The following is a 26,045-nucleotide window of genomic DNA, read 5'->3' as shown; positions in this document are numbered from 1 at the left end:
TAGTAAATAGTTTTAAATTCGTTGTTCCTTTAATTTTTTAATTGGATTGAGTTCTTTGAAAATGTCTTCAAATCGACATTTCTCACTGTCAGGCCAGCCGCCTTTATCCCCGAGAGCTGACCGACGGAGGACTAGCTGTAGATAATCTTCTGACCTTCTGCTGCTCCGGAACAGCGAGGCAGGAACTGATCAGACTCGGACACAGTGTGTGCAGACAGCAGGCTTGAATCCGACATTGATCTATTTTTCACAGCCCAAATGCCCATTCACCACATAGATTAAGAGGAGAGGAGTGGGTCTCTCCCAGGAAATGCTCTATTCCCTCAACTGGCCTGTGTTTTTCAGCATTAAGAAATCCATAGAACTGTTCAAATGAATTACCTCCGATTTCCCTGCAGTCTGATCACAGGCCTTCAATAGTCGGCAGCAGAGCCCTGGATGAGTCCTCCCTAACCAGACCCTCTCTGCTGCCTCCCAGAACGCAAAGCCCGGCCTCCTTGCATGGGACTCATTTGCCATGCCCTTTGCCGGTGACAGTTGTCATGTGTCTGAAGATTAGAAGATCCATGTTGGGAATGGCCTTGTCTTTGAAGGCAATATTGCCCTAGGCCTTTGTCATCCAACCTCAGGGCTGGGGATGGAGCTGAAGAGGCACTCCCTTTTCTGAACCAGAGTGAGGATCCAGAAAGGAGGAGTAACTACGGTGAATGAATCAGAGAACCCTGTAAGCAAATGAATCATTACCCTGGCTTCCTAATTCCTGATTGCGTCGCCTTTATAATTCAGTTGTTTCCTCCATGCTGTTTTCTCTCATTTCTCAGCAACTCAGTCACTCACTTACTTGGGAAACACCAGGGGATTCTTTGTGCCTGTAATTACTCCTCTCCATACAGAAATGCATGCAGAATAGGACTGGTGCTTATCAGATCTGCACCTTAAACAAGTCTGATGATTGATGTTCCTTCCAAACTGTTTTTCCCTGGCATTTACCTATCCAGTGACAATTTCAGTGAAAACCAATTACAGTCACTAAGCAGATAATTAGATAGTAATTCTATTTTGCTCTTCCAACTATGCAAATGTTGCAGCTGGGGCTTGCATCTGTGAACAAGGGTGAGATTTCAAAATAAATGCAAGCCTGTCAAGGAGGAAAATATACCTTCAGAGTCAGAACTTAAAATGTAAGAGCTGAAAGGGCCCTTACAACATAGAATGTCAGAGCTGAAAGGGACCTTAGGACATAGAATGTCAAGAGCTGAAAGGGCTCTTAGAACTAGATTGTCAGAGCTGAAAGAGCCCTTAGAACATAGAATGTCACAACGGAAAGGCCCTTAGAACATAGAAAGTCAGAACTGGAGAGGCCCTTAGAACATAGAATGTCAGAGTCGGGAAAGACCTTGAAATATAGAATGCAAACCTGAGAGGGACCTTAGAGCACAAAACAACATCAGAATTAAGAGAGTCCTTAGAGATCCCTTATTCCACAGATGGGAAAATAAGCCCAGAAAAGGGAAGTGAATTTGTTCCAAGTTATTAATCCAGTAAGTGGTAGTCAGATCTAGACTCAATTTTCCCAATGGCTAAACAAGTGACTTTTTTAACCATTCCTGTGAATTCATGGGAAAAGGAATGCCTAGAAAGAAAATATTCTCTAACAATGCAATTCCTCATCATCTTCATCACCATCTATTTCAGGTTTATAAATCACTTTAAAATATGACCTCACTGAAGTCAAACAACCCTGTGAAGAAGGTACTGTTATCATTCCTACTTTATAGATGAAGAAAGTAAAGGTGATAGGATTAAGTGATTGCCCAGAACCTCTCTTACTAGAATCTTAGCCAGAATTTAAAAGCATTTCTTCTTGACTCCAACCCCAGTACTCTCTCTATGAGACCACTTAGTTACCAGATTAGAAGACTCTTAGAGAATTTTCCAGGTTTAATTGAAAGGTTGAATGTCGCATTCCTGACATGTGTCAGAGGTAAGGCTAGAACCTGTCTTCCTGCCCAAGGCCTACTCTCTTGTTCTGTATCCATTACACTAGACTGTCTCAAATGGGCTCAAATTTTCTCCTCTACCTTGTCACTGCAGACTGACTTGCAGGAAGCATTTCTTAAGTACACTATCAGATAATATTGGTACAGTGTCTCCTGTCTTGTCTCCTATCCCTGCTGTTAATTCGCCACAATCTCAAGCAAATGATTTTGTCCTGTGAACCTTGGTTTCCTCATCTGAAAAATAATAAAATGGGACATTCCCAGTTTACATCATGGGATCATTGCAAAGATAACATATGTGAAAACACTTTGGAAATTCAGAAGTTCCACCAGGGGTGTGCTTGTAAATGTTTAACAACAGTCTAGGGCAGTGGTCCTCAAACTTTTTAAATAGGGGCCAGTTCACTGTCCCTCAGACTGTGGGAGGGCCGGACTATAGTAAAAACAAAAACTCACATTTGCCATAACCCGGTGGGCAGTGGCCCGCAGGCTGTAGTTTGAGAACCCCTGGTCTAAGGGGAAAGAGAGGGGAGAATAGATGTATGCAAAACATATTTTTTAAGTTTAGTCTATATTATTATTAACATTTTACCCATCATTTTCTTAAGCCTAGACCACCACCACTAACCACCAAAACAACAACAATAACACACACACACATACACACACACACACACACACACACATACACACACACTCCAAATTTACTGCTTTGTTGATTTCCAAAGTGTAAATGCTTACATTGAAATTTTTATCCCAAGTCTGTTCAAACTAGCACTAGCATACACCATGGGTATTAACACATATATACTGTAAAGCTATTAGCTTGATGCCTAGGAAATAGTAATTATTTCCTTCCCCCTCTCCCTGAGCAGTGGAGTTACAATACAAAATCAGAACAGCTCCTACTTAAATTCTAATAAAAGGAGACAGTACATAGAAGAAAAGTAGCCAGAGAAGGGAATTTTGATCTCAAAAGTCACAGGGTTGGTCAATCAAAATAAAGGACAGGTGACTGACATACTCTTTCCAAAAGCAGTAGTAGTGCTGATTTGATTTCTTTTTCTACAAAAGGTGGAAAGTAGGGGTTGCAGTGGGTAGAACCTGCTGCAGGACAGATGACAAGCAAGGGTTGGAGTGAACAGCTGGGGTGGCTAATTATAATGGGTTATATGAGTTTCCATTCATTTACTCACTATTCAATCTAGCCCAGGGCCAAGATGGGAGTTTTCAGACTGAATGGGTCAAATCCCTGGGACATGGCTTATGGACCCTGAACACTTTTCAGATTACTTTCTCACTCTTTTTCTCATTTGATTCTCAAAACAGGCTGGAGTTTTAGCACCTCAGGAGCTATTATTCCCATTTAATAGATGAGAAAATTAAGGTTCTGAGAAATGAAATGTTTTTGTCACTAATCCTATTGCATTACAACTGGAAATGGGTCTAAAATTCAAAGAAACAACATGGCACAGAAGAAAGGGTATTGGGTTTGGAATTGAAAAACCAGAGTTCAAATCCAAGCTGGACTACTTATCACATGGTAGGTTCTTAATAAATGACCATGGAGCACTTAATGTCTCAGGGCTTGAATTTCTCCAAATGTAAAATAATCATGTTGGATTAAGGACCCTTTGAGCTCTAAAAAGCTGATCATCTGACTCCTAATGCCATGCTCTTTCTACCATACTGAATAAGTGAATGAATATGTGAATATGAATGTGAATAAGCAAGAAATCAATATGGAATGGTTAAGGAAGTTTTCTTGGAAGAGGTGATACTCAAACCAGATGCTAAAAGAAGTAATGATGGTCAGAAACAAAAGCTCATGAAAAGTCACATCCTTTATTTACTGAGCATGACATTTTCCTATTTGCTCCAACTGACAGATACCTGAGCCCAGTTCTCATATACATTCCTTTCACCTCCTGTATACAGATAGCCACCATCTCCTGAGGAGCCTTCACTGTGGCTATTACAAAGCCTTCTAATTGGTCTCTCTGTTTCAAGTTTCTCCCATTTCAAACTTCCTCTATTCAGCTACCAAAGTGATTCCCCTGCAGCCTAGGTTCTACCATCTGACCTTCCCACTGAATAAACTACACTTACTCTCTATCATCTCTGGGATCATATGAAACCCTCTGCTTGTTATTCAAAGACCTTATAACCTGGTCCCTTCCTACTTTTCTTTCTTTCATTTCATTCTCCTCTACAATTCAGTCACCTTTAGCCATTTGCTCTTTTTTTTTAAACTCCAGTCTATCTCTAGACTCCGTGCCTTTGCACTGGCTAGATATGTTTCCCCTGCTACACCTGGAATGCTATCTTTTCTCACCACCTCTTAGTTTCCATGGCTGCCTTAAGACTTCTACAGGAAGCCTTTGTTGGAGTCTGCGAGTGCCATCCATCTGAATGACCACTCCACCTACAGAGGCAACTAGGTGGTGAAGTGGACAGAAGGCCCAATCTGGAGTCAGGAAGATTCTTTTTGAGTCCAAATGTGACCTCAGACACTTACTAGCTATATGACCCTGGGCAAGTCATTTAAACCTGTTTGCCTTAGTTTCCTTTTCTATAAAATGAACTGGAGGAAGAAATGGCAAAACCACTCTAGCATCTTTGCCAAGAAAACCCCAAATGGGATTGCAAAGAGTCAGCTACAACTTAACAACACCAACAAAATAGACCTTGTATGCAAAAAATTATTTACCATTAGAAAGTAACTTTTATTAAAGATACTTAATAAGTGATTGTTGATTGACTGACCCCCTAACCTACATTATACAATATCCCTGACTATGGGGACTGTATTTATTTGAATACTTCTAAAATTAGGGACATCACCACTATCTTATAAGGCACTATTTATTTGCAAACACTTTTACTATCAGCTCTATCTAATGCTAAGCTGAAATCCGCCTCCATTTAAATTCCTTTTCTCTTTTATGCCCCAAAATACTTAGTGCAGGTTGGGCCACAGAGTAAACCACAATGTCTAGAGTACTGCACCTAGAATCAGGAATATCTAGGTTAAAAAATCCCAACTCTCCCACTTACCAGCATTAGTATATTGCTAAATATTTAACAAGCTCTTCCCAAACACATGGGGATGTATAATATACTTTTGTTTAATATGCATTATTAACATTTTCTCCATTACTTTCTCAAGTCTAGACAATTAACAAAACAATAAATCAAATCCTGATTTATTGCATTTGCTGATTTCTGAAGTGCAAATGTTTATGCTGAAAATTTAATGATCAGCTCTTGTGAACCAGTAGAATGAGTTGACTCTAGCACACCTCTGTATTCCTTCCTTTTTAATAAGTAGTTACCAGGGAAGCAACTTTACCTAAGGAAGAAATTATTTCTCCTAAACTAACAATATTTGTGGGGCAGACAGATGTAATTCTAGTCTGTTATCCCTCTCTCTGAGAAGAGCAGAGCAGGCAATCTTGTTTTCCTTTCTCCTGTTCTCTTCTAGGCAGGAATCAGTCTCCTTCTGGAAAAGATGGCAAAATTCCCAAGATCTCTTCCAAAGTCTCCCTATGAATCACATTTAGACAACCGCTTGGACATATGCATGACCTACATGAACAATACATCCATCTTATATATAAATCAGCACATACAAGAAAAATATAAAAGAGATGAAAAGTACCTTGGAGCAACTTAGAATCTGAGGAGACTGGGAAAGGTCTCCTGTAAGAAGTACAATTTGAGTCAAAGGAAATGAAAAAGATTCAAAGGGTAAATATTAAGAGCAAGAGAATTCCAGACCTGGGGGACAGCTGGAGCCAAGGCATCCAGGAGGAAGATTGGGGCCATTATGTGAGAGGGGCTAAAAGTAGATCAGTACTGCTCTACAATGTAATGTATGGAAGAGAGGAATGTCAGTCAGTTGCTAACTTTTTTTAAAATACCTACTGTATGTTAGGTACTATGCTAAGTGTTGGTAGTACAAAGAAAGGCAAAAAACAGTTGCTATTCTTAAAGAGTTTGCAGCCTAATGAGGAAGATGACATGCAAACAATTATGTATGAACAAGTTATATTCAGGATAAATTAGAGATAGTCAATAAAAGAAAGGCACTAGAATTAAGGATGGCTTCCTGTAGAAGATGAGATTTTAGTTGGGACTTGCAGGAAGCCAGGGAAGCCAGGAAATTGAGTTGGAGAGGGACTTTTCCAGGTATGGGGATAACTATGGAGCCAGAGTTAGTTTCTTGTTTGTCTCTATAATAAAGAGTACATGGTAGGGTATAGAATATAAGGCCAGAAAGATGAAGAGAGAGGAGAGATTATGGAGAAGTAGGTTATGAAGAACTTTGAATGCCAGAGGATTTTGCGTTTGTTCTTGCAGATAATAGGAAGTCACTAAGGTTTATTAAGCTGTATTAAAAAATAGGAAAATTGAACTAATCAATGAATCAGTGATTCTTGATTTATAAAAATACAGAGATTTGCAAGATTTTGCTGATATCTGCCTTCTCCTAGGCATTTGCCATTCTGAATCCCCAAATAGGAAGGGATTTCATAGGTCATAGGATCCTAGATTTATAGCTAGAAGAGACCTTAGAAGTCCTCAAATTCATTTTATAGACGAGGAAACTGAGAGCCAGAGCTAAGAGGACTTGAAAGCCTAAGGACATAGAGGGTAGTAAGCAATAAAATACACATTCACAATGAATCCTTTCCATTATGTAATGCTGACTCATCTAACCCAATTTAGAGAGATCTGAAACTGCCCTTACCTTTCATGAAGGTCGCCTCCCCACCACCAAAACAAAAGCTTGCAAAGTAAATCCCAGCACTATCACCACATTGATAATAATACCTTTGCCACCTGGACCATCCAATTCTCTGGTTTAACCAGCTCAGGTTTGGCGCTTGTAAACTGATTTCTCTTGGAATTCAGGAGATGTTTCTTCATCTTTTCTCTACATCCTCAGTTGCTCTGGCCTTCATTGCTTTACCTTTCTCAAGAATGTTTCTTTGGAATTCCAAAGTCTTCCCATATTTTTTTAAGTGACAGTTAATTTTCACTTTACATAAAGCATAATAAAATACTTTGAATATACATCATGGTGAGCTAATTATGTGTAATTGGGATGGATTTCCTAAGATCAAAAATTTTTTCCAGCTTCATTTTATTTTCTTTCCAAGCTCAAACAGCATTACAGTGGCCAAATAATAGTGAGAGACAATCATTAACATTTTTCCCTCTAAGTAATCTTTTCCCCCTCCCCGCCATTGCATTGAGAAGTCACATTGTAGGCTCTTTTCCTACCCCATCCTTGGCCCTTCAAGGTATATCTATTTAATTTTGTTTAGAAATTTCAAAAGTGAGGCTTGATTACAGACTTCATTTAATGGTTTGATTTAGGTTTCTCTCTGTTCTTATATCAAAGATAAAGTGGAAGTGGAAGTATCATGTTCAGGTAATGGGATTTTATATTAAAAGGAATAAATTAAGCTTATAAACCATTGGTAGGAGGGCTGGGAGGAGCCACTGCTCACTCAGAGAAATGGCTTTATACATTTATGCTTGAGCAGGCTGGTATTATTAGGAGCTGGGCTGCCAGGCTCCCAGGATGGCCTTGGCTTCAAAAGCAGCAGCTTGTTCTGGTCATGTTTCTGCTTAGAAACCACAGTGAGTCTCCCTGAAGCATCTCAGGGGTGACAGCAGAAATCCCAAGTGCCAGGAGGAGCTAGGGTAGGATGGAGAGAGAGAGAATATAGACAGTCATTGTCTGGGAACCCCCAAGGAGGCTCCTAGGCAATGTAGAGGTTTGCTACGAACCTGAGGCAGCTACCATGCAAGTGGAGAGAGAGAAGCTGGTGAAAACACCTGGAAATTACAACCTCCCTCCCCTGACACATGCATGCATGCACTCTGCCCTCATCCTCTCCTATCTCCCCCCGGCAAGACTAAAATAAAAATAAAAAATAAAAAACGAATGGGAATCGAATGAAAGCCCTGGAACTCACTGGTCTGTGGTCATTTTTAAAATAGATGCTTTCTGAAAAGCTGTGGGACATTCTTCTTTAATGGCTGATTTTTTTTTAATGTCAGCTACATTTTTAAAGCACCAGGCCCGGTTGTAACCAGCCTCTGCGTTGCTACTGTACTGCCGACTGTACCATTTGATCATTAATTTATCACAGTTCTAGCAGTTTGTTTGACAGGTGATAGTGCTTTCATCTAATGACTCCATAGCAAGTGTGGTGGGGCTCCGAAGTACCAGCCCTGACCCACAGTGAGGCAGCAGCAGACAACAGCCACTTTGCTACCCACTATCGATTGGTAAGGTTCATTTAACAGCCCTGCCTAAGCAGGGCACACAGGTCTCTGCTTCCTGTAGAGGCCCTTTAGATAGGAGCAGGAAGGGTGACTGTGGCAGAAAGAGGGAACGTGACTTGACACCCTCCCAGGATGTCCACTTGAAATGGGAAAAATCTAGACTTACGAATTTGCAAGCATAGGCGTGAATTCAGGCTCAGTGATTTTGCTATATACTTGAGCAAAAAAACTTGAACCTTCTGTGATTCAGTTTTCTCATCTATAAAATGAGGGGGCAGTAACAGGTGATTTTTTTTTTAGGGAGAGATTAATTTTTTTTATTTATTTTAAACTTAAATTAAAAATAAGAATAGGAAAAAATGTCATATACATAGCAGAAAAAGGAAAGGATTCAATACAAAACAATAAATTTCCATTTCAAGAAAATCTATATAATAAATATTACACATTGTTTTCAAAACTGCCCAGCTTTTCTTTGCTTCCTTGTACGTTTTCTTTTGTTCTCTGCTATGCACTTTTTAACTTATTTTTTCCCCACTCCCTAGAAAGCTATCATTAAGTAGGGATATGTTTGTGTGTAGATATGTGTGTGTGTAGATATACATATCTGTACACACATATTTATATATATATATATATATGTATATATATATATATATCCAGCTAGATATAAATATACACATGTATGTATATATACATGCACACAGATAGCAATAAATACACACATATGTATATATTAATATATCAGTTAGATAGCTATAAATATACACATGTATATACATAGTCATATGCATATATACAAGATTGCTCCATTCCTATTTCCAATCATCTTCTGCTTCTCTGAAATTAGACAGAACCCTCCCCCATAAGTCCAAGTCTTTTTATTTTTCTAAATAAAGCAGCTCATCATTTTCTATACAACAATAATATTTCAATCCAATCAACCCTATCTGAGAGATTGTCCTTGAAAGCTTCTTCTCAATGTTCTTCATTCTCTTCCATTCCCAAATTGTATTTATATGAGAAAATTTTAATTTAAAATAGTTGAAATTATCCATTTTATACTTCAACAAGGCTCTCTCCTTATATGGTAGTTTAAGGTCTATTACTGCTGAATCTGCTTCATTTACATCTATCTCCCCCTAGTTTCTTTGAAATTCCTGACCTTTGTTCTTCCATGTGAATTTTATTATTTTTTCTAGCTCAGTAACATAATTTTCAGTAATTAATTGTAATGACATTGAATAGATAGATTAGTAAGGTAAAATTTTTATTTTTTAAAAAATCACATTGACTTTATCTACCCATGAACAATAAATATTACTTCAGTTATTTTGATCTGAGTTTATTTGAATAAATTTTTTGTTTATATTCATATAGTTTTCATGTCTCTTTTGGCAGATATATGATCAGGTACTTTATACTGTGTAATTAGTTTAGATGATGTAAAACAATTTTTAATAATATTAATGATTGGTAGTGTAGTTTTCTTATATTTTTTTTCTTTTGATTACATTTGTTTTAGCTTTAAGTTTAAAGTGTGGGTATCTCATATTTTTATAACATTTCCTGAAAGCAACAAATTGTTGAAATCAAATTTTTTATCTGCTATCAGTTTCCATTTTATAAGCAAATTTATCCCATTCACATTCTTAGCTATAAAAAGTACATTTTCCTCCTTTCTAATTTTTCCCCACTATTCTTCCTTTTCACCCTATTTTTATCCCACCTCACTTCTCTGATTTACTGCTACCTTGCCCCTCCAAGAGTCCCTCCCTTATCCTTTCCTCTGACCTTAGCCTGTTGCCCTCATTCCTTTCTGAATTTTGAGGACTTTTATACATGTGTGTGTTTCCCTCTTTAACCCATTCTCAATGAGAGTGACCCCTTCCCTTTCATCTTCTTCTGTATCAATTTTTTTTTCCTTTTATACCTCATGTGTATTAAATTTTTATTCTTTTTTCTCTATATATATATTTTTAGAATCACCTCATCATTCTCAGCTTAATCCAAGCCTTTCTTTCAAACTACTCAAATAATGATATCAGTCATAAAATTTTTGATAATATTTTCACAAATAATAAGTAAACAATATGACCTCATTGAGTCCTTTATAACTGATCTTTAATGTTTACTTTATATTTCTCCCAGATGTGTCAAATTTTCCCATAAGTTCTACTGTTTTGTCACAAATTCCTGAAAATCTTTCAGTTTATTAAATGTCCTTTTTTTCTATTTAAGATAATACTTAACTTTGCTAGGCAAGTTATCCTTGATTGTAACCCCAGCTCTCTTGTTCTATGAAATATAGTATTCTAAAACCATCGGTCTTTAATGTAGTAGTTGCTAGGTCGTGTATAACTCTTATTGTAGTTCCATAATATTTAAATTAAACTTTTTTCTTGTTTCCAATACTCTTTGCTTAACCTGGGAGCTTTGAAACTTGGCTATGATATTCCTGTAAGTTTTCCTCCTGGGATTTCTTTCAGGTGGTGAAAGGTAGTTTTTGATAAATTCAGGGGAGTTTTCCTTGATAATTTCTTGTAATATTGTATAAAGATTCTTTTTTATAACAGTAATTTTCAGATAGCCTGACTATTCTTACATGGTTTCTCTTCAATTTGTTTTCTAAATAAATTGTTTTTCTGCTGAGGTGTTCCAAATTCTCTTCTTTTTTTTTTTTTTTCATTCTTTTGATTTTGTATTATCATTTCTTGGTGTCTTAGAACATTATAGTTCCTCTTTGCTCAATTCTAGTTTTCAAGGAATTACTTTCTTCATTTAATTTTTGATTTTCTATTTCAAGTGGATTAACTTTCTTTTCATAATTTTCTCGGACTATTTTTGTTTTTTCTAATTATACTTTCATTCTCTCTTATTTGATTTTTAGAGTCCTTTTTAATTTCTTCCAAGAATTCTTTTTGTTCTTGGGACTATTTGACAATTTTTCTTGAAAATGAAGTGGCTTTTTTTTAAAGCACTAGTATCTTTCTCTGAATGTGAACACAAATTATCTTTATCTAAACTAGCTATGTATAGTCCTTTTTTTTTTTTCTCTTTTGCTTATTCAATTTATTTATTTATTTATTTTTGTTTTGTTTAGCAGCTACTAGTGTAATCAAGTTCTAGCCCTAAGCTATGAGGGTTGCTGTCCTAAGCCTCAGAAACTATTTTCTGAGATCTGTTCTGGGGCTCAACCTTACATTCTCTCTCCACTCCTAAGCCATGGCTAGAGCCCCCAGCCACCTTGTCCCACAAGTGATCTTGCTTGCTGTGGTCCTTTGGCTGTAAACTATAATTGTCTCTCTGCCTTGGAACTGAAACCAGAACTTTGCTTTCCTGCAAATGCTCCCAGCCAACAGCTACTGCTGCTGCACTCACCAGAGAGGAGCTAGCTCCTACATCCCAGGATAGTACTTGCCAGCACAGCTCTCTCAGCTAGTGGAAGGTCCTTCAACCTTCTCCCACTCAGTCATTAGACCACCACACCATCCAGGAGGTGAAAGTTTCTAAGGCAGCCCAGCTGCCTGCAGGGCTTATTCTTTGTTGATTCTGTAGTTAGCCTGGAGGTGTTTGCACTTCACTCAGGCTCAACTCCAACCCTGGAAGTCGGGTCTTAGAACAACTGCTTTACCCTAAATTTAGTTTATTTCTACTGCTCTATGTTCTCTCTCAAGTGATGTTCAGTCAAAAGCCTGGGCCCATGCACTCATGGGCGGTTGGGGGAGTTTGGAGAGCCAAAAGTTTTTTGACCTGCTTCACCATCTTCCCAGAATCCTTCTATCGGAACCTTCGATCCCAATGATTTGAACACATTGGGAATCGTATTGGAACTGAAATATCTGGGTTAGAATACTGACCCTACTGTTTACTATCTGTTTGACATTGACGAAATCACTGTCCAAGTCTCAGTTTCTTCTTCTGTAAAAATGAGAGAAATAGATTAGGTTTATGACAATAGAGTGGTACTATTCTGTGACTTGGGGTGGGAGGAACAGTTTAAGCCTTCAGGATGCATCAGGGATATAGATAGATAGGTAGATAATTAGATAGATAGATAATGGATAGATGGATGGAGAGAGACAGAGACAGAGAGACAGAGAAACAGGCAGAGAGAGAGAGAGAGCGCACTTTTTAAGCTCTTACTATATGCCAAGCCATATGCTAAATGAGGATACAAGACCAAGAAAAATGACAGTCTGTACCTCAATACATAAAGGGAATCTGAAGGTCAGGGACTGAATAGGGAGAAGAGAAGAGGAATACCAGAAGTAAGGCAAAGCTGCTGGTGGTGATGAAGTAAAGTCTGGAGAGTGAGGAGTAGGACAGGGAATATAATAAGACATTACCTAGGTGTTAGTAAAATTGTGGGAGACTCATGACAAAAGAGAGAGCTTCAGAAGGATCTAGAGGAGAAAAGAATCATTAGGAATCCATAATCCACACTTCAAAGACAGAAGATTCACCCTGCATAGAATCCGAGCCATAACCAGAAATTTTTTGTGTCTAGGAAAAAATAATGTAAAATGCACCCAGGACAAGTAACATGAAGCAGGCTTTCAGATCAGCTTTGTATTATAAATTCAGTTATGTGTATGTGTATAGGGGAGGGGGGCTGCAAGGCAGGGGTGCAGGAGAGACCTCAGGACACCTCGAGGCTTCCTTCAAGGGATTAAATGGAAGAAGCTGAGCTAGAATGGGGAAGAACTCAGCTGTAGCTGCCAGAAAAAGGAAGCCAAACATCTGGAAGCTTCTTATTTGAATAAATTATTCTTGATAACTGGTGCTTAGCTCAGTCATTTCTATGGTGCTGAAGGACTACAAGTTCTGTTGGTGACCTCTAAATTTCAATGCCCTTGGGCAAGTCCCAGTTGTCCTGCCCTAGTTTTGGCTCTTCCTTCTTTGCCTACCTAAATGCTTCTAGGCCTTCAAGGCCTCCTTTCCTCTGTGAATCCTTCCTTCCCAATGCCAATGCACAAGATTCTCTGAATTCCTTTCGAAATTTGCTCTCTATGTCATACAACTGAATAGAAAATTATGCAGTCTTGCTGTGTGTCTTTGCAATGTACAAGAAGCATTTGAATAATTACTCATACTTTTAGGACTTTATGGTTTGTAAAGGAGACCTCACAACAACCCTCTGAGATTTCTATCATTTCTATTTTTATGGATGAGGAAACTGAGGCAATAACAACTTAAGAAATTTCCTTTGGATCACATAACAACTAAGTATCTAGATTAAACTCCAAACTTCCAAATCTAATGCTTTATCTGCATCATCATGTCTCTCAATATGTTTCATCAGGCATTAGCTCAATATAAAGAAAAACTTCCTAGCAGTTAGAGCTATCCCAAAATAGCTGCTTCATGGAGTAGTAAGCTCCTTATTACTGAGAGGATTCAAAACAGTGGCTACTTGACCATTTGCTAGGAATATCAAAGGTGGAATCAATAAGACCTTATTAAAGACTTATGAAGTACTGTGCCAAACTAAAAAGAAAGAACAAGGAAAAAGAAATGCTTGCCATCAGCAAGCTTCTATTCTAATAAAGTAGTCATCGAAGATAAAAGATAAATACAGAGTACATAAAATGAAACTTTAGAGAGGATGACCCTAGCAGCTTTGGGGAACAGGAAAGGCCTCCAGAAGATAGGTACACTAGAGCTAAATCTTAAAAGAAGGCAATGATTCTAAGCATCAAAGGTCTGATGAGAAGGCATTTAAGAGTACAAAGATACAATCAAGAGAAGTGACAGGGTCACTAAATATGAATTTAGGCTAAATGACTTCTAAAAGCTCATGATTCTAAGATCTTTAGTCTGACACATTTTTCTGCTCTCAAGAAGTTTTTTAGTCTAACTGAAGATAGAAGATCCACAAAGAGCAAAGACTGAAACCCAAGAATCCTAGATATCACAATAATAACTTTCCTGACCTCTCAACTTTGACCATAACCACCATGAGACATTTGTGGATATTATCAAATTTGAGGGCAGCTAAGCTCCAGCTAAGATTTTTATCCCACTCTTTCCCATTCTGTAACTGAGGTGGCAAGAAAGAAAATAAGTGTTCTGAAAATCAGATCATGTCCACTGTGACTCCAGAAGATACTTTGTGATCTCACCTTGCATATTTGACCTTCTTGTATCAAATAGATTGAGAAGTCTCTTTCTGAGCCTCCTCTGTCCATTTGTGCAGGTTTTGGTGCTACCCACCATCTCTCTCTCTCTCTCTCTCTCTCTCTCTCTCTCTCTCTCTCTCTCTCTCTCTCTCTCTCTCTCTCTCTCTCTCTCTCTCTCTCTCTCTCTCTCCTTCATCCCTGGGGCAAGCAGCACCTGGAAGTGAGGTTGAGTCTCATATAACATACTATGTGATGGTCATTGGAGAGTATTATTATCTTACTCTCTCACATCTATGAAAAACTTGTCATTAAAAATTACCTTTGATTACTTTAAATTCGACAAGTATTTACTTAGTGGCTACTACATGCAAAATGAGATAGATAGATAGATAGATAGATAGATAGATAGATAGATAGACAGATAGAGATATAGAAGGAAGGAAGGAAGGGAACCTTAGAAAGAAAGGCTCCTATGAAGGGGGAGGGGGACTGTAAAAATCTCCTGTGGAAGGAATTTTAATTGGATTGTAAAAGAAGCCAAGGATGTCAAGAGGCAAAGGTAAATAGGAAGTGTATTCTAGGCATGAGGCACAGCCAGTGCAAAGTTAAATGGATGGATTTATGGAAGGGACAGAAGGTAGTCTAGATTGTATTGTAGAGTATAGAGAGGAATTAAGTATAAGACAGAAAAGAAAGGGATCACATTATGAATATCTAACAGAGGACTTTATAGTTCATCTTAAAAGTAATAGGCAACACCTGCCATTTATTAACTGGGGGAAGGAGGAGAAAGAAAGAGGTATGTGTGACATGTTCAGAATGTATGCTTTAGGAAAATCACTTTGGCAATGATGTAGAGAATGAATAGATTGGAGAATGAAGAAGAGATTTGAATTGAAGAGCTCCTGGAATAGTCCAAGTGAGAAAGATGAATAAGGGCAGTGAACTAGTAATGGTAGCTGTGGAGAGAGAAAAGAACATATACATGAGATGTTATGGGAGAAAGAAGAATTTAGCAGCTGAATTATGGGGCATCTAGTGGTATGATAGTGCAGTGCATCTAGAATGGAAGAAGAGTTCAAATCTAACCTCAGAAAATTACTAGATTTGTGACTCTGGCAAGTCACTTAATGCTCTTTGCCTCCTTATTTATGAAATGAGCTAGAGAGGGAAACACTGACTATATGAATGGGGAAAAGTGGACAATGTTCTCCTGCTTCTGTTCACTTCACTTGCATCAGTTCACACAATTGTTACCCAGATTTTTCTGAAACCATCCTGCTCATTTGTAGCATAATAGTATTTCATTGCAATCATATACCACCACTTGTCAACCATTCCCCCAATTGATGAGCATCCCCTTGATTTCTAATTCTTTGCCATCACAAAAAGAGATTCTATAAATATTTTTGTACAAATAGCTCTTCTCTCCACTCTTTTTAAAATCTCTTTTTGGATACAGATCTAGTAGTAGTATTGATAGGTTAAAGAGCATACAAAGTTTTATAGCCCTTTGGGCATAACTCCAGGTTGTTCTGGAGAGTGGTTGGACTAGCTCACAACTCTATCAACAATGCATTAGGGCCCCAATTTTTTCCACATCTCTTCCAGAATTTGTCATTTTCCTTTACTTGCCTGTTAGCCAATTTGACAGATATAAAGTGGTATCTCAGAGTTGTTTTAATTTGCATTTTTTTAATCAATGGTGATTTAGAAAATTTTTAATTTGAATACTGATAACTTTGTTTTCTCCTGAAAATTCTTGTTCATATTCTTTGTCCATTTATCAATTGGAGAATGGCTATTGGTTTTATAAATTTGGCTCAGTTTCCTATATGCTTGAGAAATGAAGCCTTTATTAAAAACACTTGCTGCAAAATCTCCCCCATTTTCCTGTTTTTCCTTTTAATTTTGACTACATTTGGTTTTATTTGTACATTTAATTTCATGTAATAACAATAATCTATTTTATTTTCTATAATCTCCTCTATCTCTTATTTAGTCATAAAACTTTCCCTTATTCATAGTTCTAACAAGTACATTTTTCTATATTTTCCTGATTTGTTTATGATATCACCCTTTACGTTCAAATCTTCTATCAATTTTGACACTATCTTCTATACAGTGAAAGATATTTGTCTATGCTTGGTTTCTGCCAAACTGCTTTTCAACTTGCCCAACAATTTTTGTCCAATGTTCTTACCCCAAAAGCTTGAATCTTTGGATTCACCAAATACTAATTTACTTTGGTCAAATGACTATGTAGTGTACCTAATCTATTCCATTAATCCATCACTCTGTTTCTTAGCCAGTACCAGATAATTTTGATGATAATTATTTTGTAATATAATTTGAGAGAGTGGAGCCAAGATGGTGGAGCGTAGACGTGTCTCTTAGTGATCTCCGAACTTCCCTCAAATCAACAGCAGATTAAGCCCCTGAACTGGTTTTGGAATGACAGAACCCACAAATATTTGAAGTAAACAAATTTCCAAAAGATACTTTGGAAGAACTTCAGAAAAGGTTTCAAGTGGGCAAGGGGAGAGACTGCCGAGCCCAAACTGCAATTCAAGGAGTGCCGACAGGGAACCAGGGGGCTGCCATGTGAAGCTCTTAGGCTACTCTGTCCTGATTACAAACCAGCAGTTCAACAGATTTCCTGTAAGACACTTAAATCAAATAAAAAAGGCAAATTATGAGCCTCTGAACCCCAGAATGTGGGACTTGGCCACACCTACCCACCAGAAGGCAGTCAGAAACACAGGCTCCTGGGCAAACTAAAGTGGCTGTTACCCCTTTGCCTTAAGAGCAGACCTAAACTCTTAAAAAAAATGTAATTTGAAATATGATATTTTAGGCTCTTTTCCCTCTACTCCTTAATTCCCTTAATATTTTTTATTTTCTGAATGAATTTTATTATTTTTTCTAGCTCAATAAAATAATTTTTTGGTAGTTTGATTGGTATGGGCCTGAATCAGTAAGTTAATTTAGGTAGAATTGTCATTTTATTATATTGGCTCAGCCTAGTAATGAGCAATTAATATTTCTTGAATTATTTAGATCCATTCTTATTTGTATGACAAGTGCTTTGTAACTGCATTCATTATAGTCCAAGATTTGTGGTTGATTCTCTAGCATTCTCAGGCATCATATCATCTGCTAAAAAATGATGTTGGTTTTTCTTTATTGTCTATTTTTATACATTCAACTTCTTTTTCTTGTCTTTTTGTTATAACAAGCACTTCTAGTACAATTTTGAATAACAGTAGTGACAATTAGCATCCTTGTTTCACTCTTGATCTTAATGGAAAGACTTCTAGTTTATCCCCATTACATATAATGCTTTCTTCTTTGTTTTAGACTGAAAATATTATCATTTTAAGGAAAGCTCCATTGATTTGTATGGTTCCTAGTGTGTTTCCTAGAAATAGATGTTGCATTTTATCAATGCTTTTTCTGCATCTAATGGTATAATTATATGATTTGTGTTGTTATTGTTACTGATGAGGTCCATTATGCTGATAATTAAACCAACTTTGGATTTCTGGTATAATCCTTATAATTCTAGTGCTACATTGCTGTAATTTTACATCAATATTCAATAAGGAAATTGGTCTAAATTTTTCTTTTTCTGTTTTTTTTCTCCCAATTTTAGATGTCAAAATCACACTTTTACCAATAAAGGAACTTAGTGGGAATCTTTTACTTTTTTTTTTTTTCTCAAAAAGTTTATATAGTGTCAAGTCCAGGCTAGCTCCTCTGAAGGGCTCAGAATCAGCCAGAATCAGGATAAGCAAAAGTCCTTGCCCCACATTGGGCACCAAATTGTAGTGTCCTGTTGTCTCTCAATTGTAATCCTTCTCTGGGAGGAGGTTTTCATTTCTGTAAATCCTTTTCTCTATGAGCAGGTTTCTTGGGAGGCTTCTGGAGTCTCCAGCCAGAGCAAAAGTAGAACCTCGAATCCTCTTCTTCCTGAATCCTGGCTCTGAATCTCTTTGAGCTTCCCTAAAGTTCTCCCTTGATCCAAACCAGACTCACCCTTCCAGACTGCCTTCTTCCAGACTGACCTCTAGACTCAATGTTGGCTCCTTTTATCCTCCCAGAGAATGGGCTTGTGGGTACTCCCAGGGGCTTGTTGGAACTTCTTACAGACCAATGAGCAAGCTCCTTTTAAAGGTGTAAACTCCTTTAAAGTTTAAACTAAAGGTATTAACTCTGAGCTAGAGAATTGTTAAGTACTATACTAAATTAGACAACCAAGCTAACACCTAGTAATCCTAACAATATAGTATTGAAATTGCTTCCTAGATGTTTGGTAAAATTAATTTGTGAATCCATCTGATTCTGGGAAAGTTTTCTTAGGGAGCTCACTAACAGCTTATTCAATTTTTTTTTCAGAGATAAGATATTTAAGTATTCTTCCTTTTCTGCTAATCTGAGAAGTTAATTTTTTTGTAAATATTCATCTATTTCACTTAGATTGTCAGTTTTATCGGCATGTAATTGAGCAAAATAGCTTCTAATAATTGCTTTAATTTCATCTTCATTGGTAATGAATTCACCTTTTTCATTTTTGATATCAGAAATTTGGTTTTCCTGGAAATTAGTATGGCAGAAATTAGATATGGATCCACACTTAACACCATATACCAAGATAAGATCAAAATGGGTCCATCCGTGATTTAGGCATAAAGAGGGAGATAATAAATAGATTAGAGGAACAGAGGATAATCTACCTCTCAGACTTGTGGAGGAGGAAGGAATTTATGACCAGAGGAGAACTAGAGATCATTATTGATCACAAAATAGAAGATTTTGATTACATCAAACTAAAAAGTTTCTGTACAAATAATACTAATGCAAACAAGATTAGAAGGGAAGTAACAAATTGGGAAAATATTTTTAGAAACAAAGGTTCTGACAAAGGTCTCATTTCCAAAATATATAGAGAACTGACCATAATTTATAAGAAACCGAACCATTCTCCAATTGATAAATGGTCAAAGGATATGAACAGACAATTCTCAGAGGAAGAAATTGAAACTATATCCACTCACATGAAAGAGTGTTCCAAATCACTACTGATCAGAGAAATGCAAATTAAGACCACTCTGAGATACCACTACACACCTGTCAGATTGGCTAAGATGACAGGAACAAATAATGACAAATGTTGGAGGGGATGTGGGGAAATTGGGACACTAATACATTGCTGGTGGAGTTGTGAAAGAATCCAGCCATTCTGGAGAGCAATCTGGAATTATGCCCAAAAAGTTATCAAACTGTGCATACCCTTTGACCCAGCAGCGTTACTACTGGGATTATATCCCAAAGAAATACTAAGGAGTGGAAAGAGTCATATATGTGCCAAAATGTTTGTGGCAGCTCTTTTTGTTGTAGCTAGAAACTGGAAGATGAATGGATGTCCATCAGTTGGAGAATGGTTGGGTAAATTGTGGTATATGAAGGTTATGGAATATTATTGCTCTGTAAGAAATGACCAGCAGGAGGAATACAGAGAGGCCTGGAGAGACTTAAATCAACTGATGCTGAGTGAAATGAGCAGAACCAGAAGATCACTGTACACTTCAACAACAATACTGTATGAGGATGTATTCTGATGGAAGTGGAAATCTTCAACATAAAGAAGATCCAACTCACTTCCAGTTGATCAATGATGGACAGAGGTAGCTACACCCAGAGAAGAAACACTGGGAGGGGAATGAAAATTGTTAGCACTAATATCTGTCTGCCCAGGTTGCATGTACCTTCAGATTCTAGTGTTTATTGTGCAACAAGAAAATGATATTCGCACACATGTATTGTACCTAGACTATATTGTAACACATGTAAAATGTATGGTATTGCCTGTCGTCGGGGGGAGGGAATAGAGGGAGGGGGGGTAATTTGGAAAAATGAATACAAGGGATAATATTATAAAATATATATATATATAATAAAAAAAAAAAGAAAAAAAAAAGAAATTTGGTTTTCTTTTTTTTTAATCAAGTTAAACCATGGTTTATCTCTTTTATTTTTTTTTCATAACATCTACTCCTAGTTCTATTCATTAATTTGATTTTTTAACATTTTTCCCTTTAAATTGTATTCATATTTCCTTGATTTTCAGGATTTCCAATTTGGTGTTTAATTAGTGATATGCGTGCGTGTGTGTGTGTGTGTGTGTGTGTGTGTGATTTTTTTTCTTTAAGTACTACTTTGGATCCATCTCACAAATTTGATAATGTTGCCTCATGGTTTTTATTCTCTTTAATAAAATTATTTATTGTTTCTGTGATTTATTGTTTGAGCTGCCCGTTCTTTAGGATTAGATTATTTAGTTTCCAATTAATTTTTGTTCTACATTTCCATGGTCCTTTATTATATATAATTTTTATTGTATCATTATCTGAAAAGATGCATTTACTAGTTCTTTTTGCATTTGATTATGAGGTTTTCATACTCTAATATATGGTCAATTTTGTGAAGGTTCCATGTACTGCTGAAAAAAATGGTAGTTGTCTCCATAGCTCCATAGCTAGATTTTCTAAGATTCTGTTCATTTCCTTGACTTCTTTCTATTTATTTTATTGTTAGGCTAATCTAGTTCTGAGAGAGGAAATTGATAAAACCCACTTATATAGTTTTGTTTTCTATTTTCTCCTATAATTCCCTTATTTTTTTCTCTTTAAAAGTTTGGGTACTAAGCCATTTGTTTCATAGATGGTTAATATTGATATTACTTCTTTGTCTATGGTGACTTTTCATTTCCCTGCTTATCCCTTTTGGTTAGGTCTACTTTTTGCTTTGGTTTGTCTGCCTTTTTCACTTGAGCTTAAGTATAGTAGATTCTATTCTAGTCTCTTACTTTAATTTTCTGTATGTCCCCATTTCAAGTCTTTTTTGTAAACCACATATTGTTGGATTCTAATTCACTCTGCTATCTTATTCCTTTTTATAACTTACCCCATTCACATTCACAGTTATGATTATTGACTGTATATTTCCCTCCTCTTAAGTTTGTTTTGCTTCTTTAATCCATTCTAATTTTGTTTTGCTTCTTTAATCCTTTCTAATTTTGTTACCCTCTTCTTTGTCTTATCACTTTCCCTTTCTACTTCCTTGTTGAATAAGATAGATTTCTATTAATGATTGACTATGTAGATATATTTTCCCTCTTTAAACCAATTTAGATGTGAGCAAGATTCAAGCATTGCCAGTTATATCCTCCACCATATTCCTCTCCACTATAAAAGTTCTCCCTTTCACAACTCTTTTATGTGAGATAATTTTCCTTATTCTGCCTCTCCCTTCCCCTCCTCCCAGTTCATCCATTTTTCATAGGCATTCATTTTTTATATCATCCCAACATAATTAACTCACTCTCAGATTTTCTTTACATGAATAATCCTTCTAAATGCCCCAATAATTATAAAGTTCTTATAAGTTATAAGTATCATCTTCCCATATAAAAATGTAAACAGTTTAACTATATCAAGTCCCTTATGATTTCTCTTTTTTTTTTTTTACCTTTTTATATTTCTTTACCTTTCTATATTTCTCTTGAATCTTGTATTTGAAAGTCTAATTTTCCATTCAGCTCTGATCTTTTTATCAAGAATGCTTGAAAGTTCTCTATTTCATTAAATATGCATCTTTTCCTTGAAGGATTATGCTCAGTTTTGCTGGATAGTTTAATCTTGGTTGTAGTCCTAGTTCCTTTGCCTTTCAAAATATCACATTCCAAGCCCTTCGCTTCTTTAATGTGATAACTGCAAGATCTTGTGTGATCCTTATTGTGCTTCCATGGTATTTGAATGGTTGTTTTTTTCTGGCTGCTTGAAATGTTTTTCTTTAACCTTGGAGCTCTGGAATTTGGTTATACTGTTCCTGGGAGTTTTCTTTTGACAGTCTCTTTCAGGTGGTAATTGGTATATTTTCTGATTTTTATTTTACCCTCTAGGTCTAAAGTATTGGAGAAGTTTTCCTTTATAATTTTTTGAAATATGATGTCTAGGCTCTTTGATCTTTTTTAGATAATCCAATAATTCCTAAATTATCTTTCCTTGATGAATTGTATAGGATAATTTGTTTTCCTCTGAAATAGTTTACATTTTGTTCTATTTGATTTTATTCTTTTGACTGCTTTATTCTTTTTCTGATGTTTCATAAAGTCATTATCCAGTTCTAATTTTTAGGGAATTGTTTCTTTTTCTTTTTTTTTTCTTTTTTTTCTTTTTTTTGGTGAGGCAATTGGGGTCAAGTGACTTGCCCAGGGTCACACAGCTAGGAAGTGTTAACTGTCTGAGACTAGATTTGAACTCAGGTCCTCCTAAGTTCAGAGCTGGTGCTCTATCCACTGCACTACCCTAGCTGTCCCAGAAATTGTTTTCTTTAATGAGTTTTTGTATTTCTTTTTCAATTCAGCCAATTCTGCTTTTTAAAAAATTATTTTCATTAGTGAATTTTTGTTCCTCTTTTTCCATTATGACAACTATGCTTTTAAAAGTTTTATTTTCTTTGATATTTGTTGTGCTTCTTTAACCAAAATGCTAATTACCATTTTATAATTTTCTTCCTTTGCTTTTGTCTATTTATCTAATTTTTCCTCTACCACTCTTATTTGATTTTGAAAATCATTTTTAGCTCTTCCAGGAATTCTTGTCAGGCTTGTGTCCAATTCACTTTTTTTTTTCCCTTTGACACTTTGCTCACACCTCTGGACTTCATTGTCTTCTGAGTTTGTGTCTTCATCTTTTCTGTCATCATATTAGCTTTTGTGGTTGGGTTATTTTCTGTGGTTGTTGTTTGCCTATATTTTCACCCTATTTCTTGATTTGGAACTTTATGTCAATGTTGATCTCTATTCCTGGTGTGGGAGGTTGGAGAAGGGCCCTGTGTCAAGCTTCAGACTTTTTCAAACTTTTATTTTTAAAGTTAGTCCTGGGGATTTGGTTGTTTTTTTTGTTTTGTTTTGTTTGTTTGTTTGTTTGTTTTGGTGCTTCTAAGGTGGTTTAAGATCTCCTAAAGCTGTTTCTGACTTTGCCACCTAGTCTTACCACTGGTGTTTCATCCTTGTGGCCTCCAGGCCAGCCTCCTCCCCTGCATCACAGCTTTTACATTCAGACCTCCTATATTGTCATGGGATGGAAGAATTTTATTGGCTCTGTCACTCTGAAATTCAATTAGAGATATTAGTTTAAAGTTGTCTGGAGAGATGTGTTGGGGGAGCTCAGCTTTCTCTTCTCCACATTTAGCCCCTAGAAGCACAAGTATGTTTTCAAATTTAACAAAGAACAAAAGACAAGACATAGGATACTATCTAGTGAAGATAGTAGAATCAAGTGATTATATAACTGTGGGCAAGTTAGGTAACATCTTAATGGCCATCTGCATTGACAAAGAGAGTTTCCTTATATCCAGCTGAAGGAAGGGAATGATCCTACAGACCAATGCAGTTACAAGTCTAAATATTCTAAAACACAGAACAACAGCAACAATAACCACTGAAGCCACTATGGTAGGTATTTGGGATAGTAAAAGAGAAAGGAAAACAGTCTCTATTCTCAAGAAATATATTAAGCAGATACAACAAAAATACAGGTAAATAAACACAAGTTATTTTGAGGAGGGGATTTGTATTGATGGGAGGCAACCATCAAAGATTTCACAGATTTGAAGGAAGGCAAGGAATCTGGGAAATAGATAAAGCACTGTTTTCTGAGGTGGAACATCATCCTGAAAACATGGAGGCTGAAGATAGAATATTAATGTGGAATAATACAATTAGCCAGGAATATACAAATGAATATATAAATGACAGAAATGGAGGTGGGAGGGACTAGTTATAGAAAAGAAAGCTGAAAAGAAAGATTGGAGCCAGAATGCAGAGGACTGTAAATGTCATCTTGATGATGTGGTAGTGGTTGTTTTGTTTTAACTAGAGACCAAAAGGAGATACTGAAAGTTTTTTTAAAGGATATAGCTGAGTGTTCCAGTTGGACTCTGGTCCCTCATCCCTGTGCTGTCTGTCATTCTGTGGCTTTAAAGGCCGTGCAGCAGCCAGCACCTAACCTCAGTAATCCTACCACCTGTCTAGACTAGACTAAAGGCCCCAACTCTTCCCCCTTCTCCTCCCTTCCTGTTTTACCTCCACTGTTAGTCACCAGTGTCTTAAACTCCAACCACAACCTGGCAGTCCTAGTAGCAGCTCCACAACATTGGCCAGGGCAAGGATGATGTCTTTGCAATGACTTTTGCAAATCACTGACCTCAACTAAGTCACTCACCACCAATCAGACTGAAAATTCCATGATATTTCCCAAGTAACTCTAGCCCTGCAATTTTCCCAGTTTCGTGGAAGTACTAGATCTGCAATAAACTTTCTTAACTTAATCTGATTGGAAATCCCAATTGAGACCAAAGAAGGGCACTAATCATGACCAGATATTCCATGGAATTTTCTAGCTCTTGCTTTCCAGTCCTCCCCTCTTGATGATAATAGCACTTACTCTGTGCCATGCACTGTTCTAAGGCACTTTACAATTATTATCACATTTAATCCTCACAAATTCTGTGAGGAAGATACTATTATTATTCTCATTTTACAGATGGGAAACTGGGGCAAACAGAGGTTAAGTGACTTGCCCAGAGACCCACAGCTAATAAATGTCTGAGACTAGATTTGACTCCAGGCCTGGCACTTTATCCCCTGTATTACTTAGGTGTGGAGCAGGTTATAGGGGAAGGCAGACCCTCATTGGAATATGTCTGCTCCTTCCCCTATTTAGCCCAATAAGAAGATGGATCTCATCATCAAGAAATGACTGTAGGATTTCTTTCTCAAATTAGACTAGCTTGGTTATCTTTTTCAGACTTGGACATCCCATAATGCCACGGTAATTCAGTTAAACTTCTCACAAATGAAACAATATAAAAAGAAGAAAAATTCCACTAATGAAATCATATAAAAAGAAGATATGGACACTTTTATTAGGATAAAAATAGATATGTAAAAAGGTGATGGCCTTGCCAACAATCCCCCCACAAAGAAAGCATAGGTGAAAGGGATTATTATTGTTGTTGTTATAACAATAACGAGTCTAGAAAGTATAATGACTTCATGCAAATCTCTAATGACAAAATTTCAGAGACTGAAAGGCATTGAGAAGCTATTTTAGGGCAGGAAGACCTTCCCATTTCTCAGTAATTCATGCATGTCACAATTACTTTATCTCCTTTTAAGACTAGTCCTGGCCCTGACTCCTACAGAGGCAATATAGAGAACCCTAGCTAGAATCAAAGGTTGTAGATTCACATTCCTGTCTCTGCTAATTAATGGACTCAGTCTCCTTATCTGTGTGCTAGAGTGAGACTAGGGTAACTCTAAGTCTTAGGTTTGTGTTCATCTCATGCTGGAATCAAACCAGGAGCCATCAGGATAATTCGGTGTTTGTGCTATGAAGAGTTGGGGCAGTGCAGCAGTTCAGACATATGTGTGTGCAGGGGTAAGGATGGGGGTCTGACTCTCCCCCGGGGAGGGACATGCCAAGGCGTGTAAAGAGTTTTAGTGGTCTTTATCATAATCACCATGGGCATCAGCTCTGTTTGCATGAAAGAA

Source organism: Sminthopsis crassicaudata, chromosome 2, assembly GCF_048593235.1.
Source record: "Sminthopsis crassicaudata isolate SCR6 chromosome 2, ASM4859323v1, whole genome shotgun sequence".
Taxonomy (NCBI): domain Eukaryota; kingdom Metazoa; phylum Chordata; class Mammalia; order Dasyuromorphia; family Dasyuridae; genus Sminthopsis; species Sminthopsis crassicaudata.
This window is presented reverse-complemented; position numbering follows the sequence as displayed.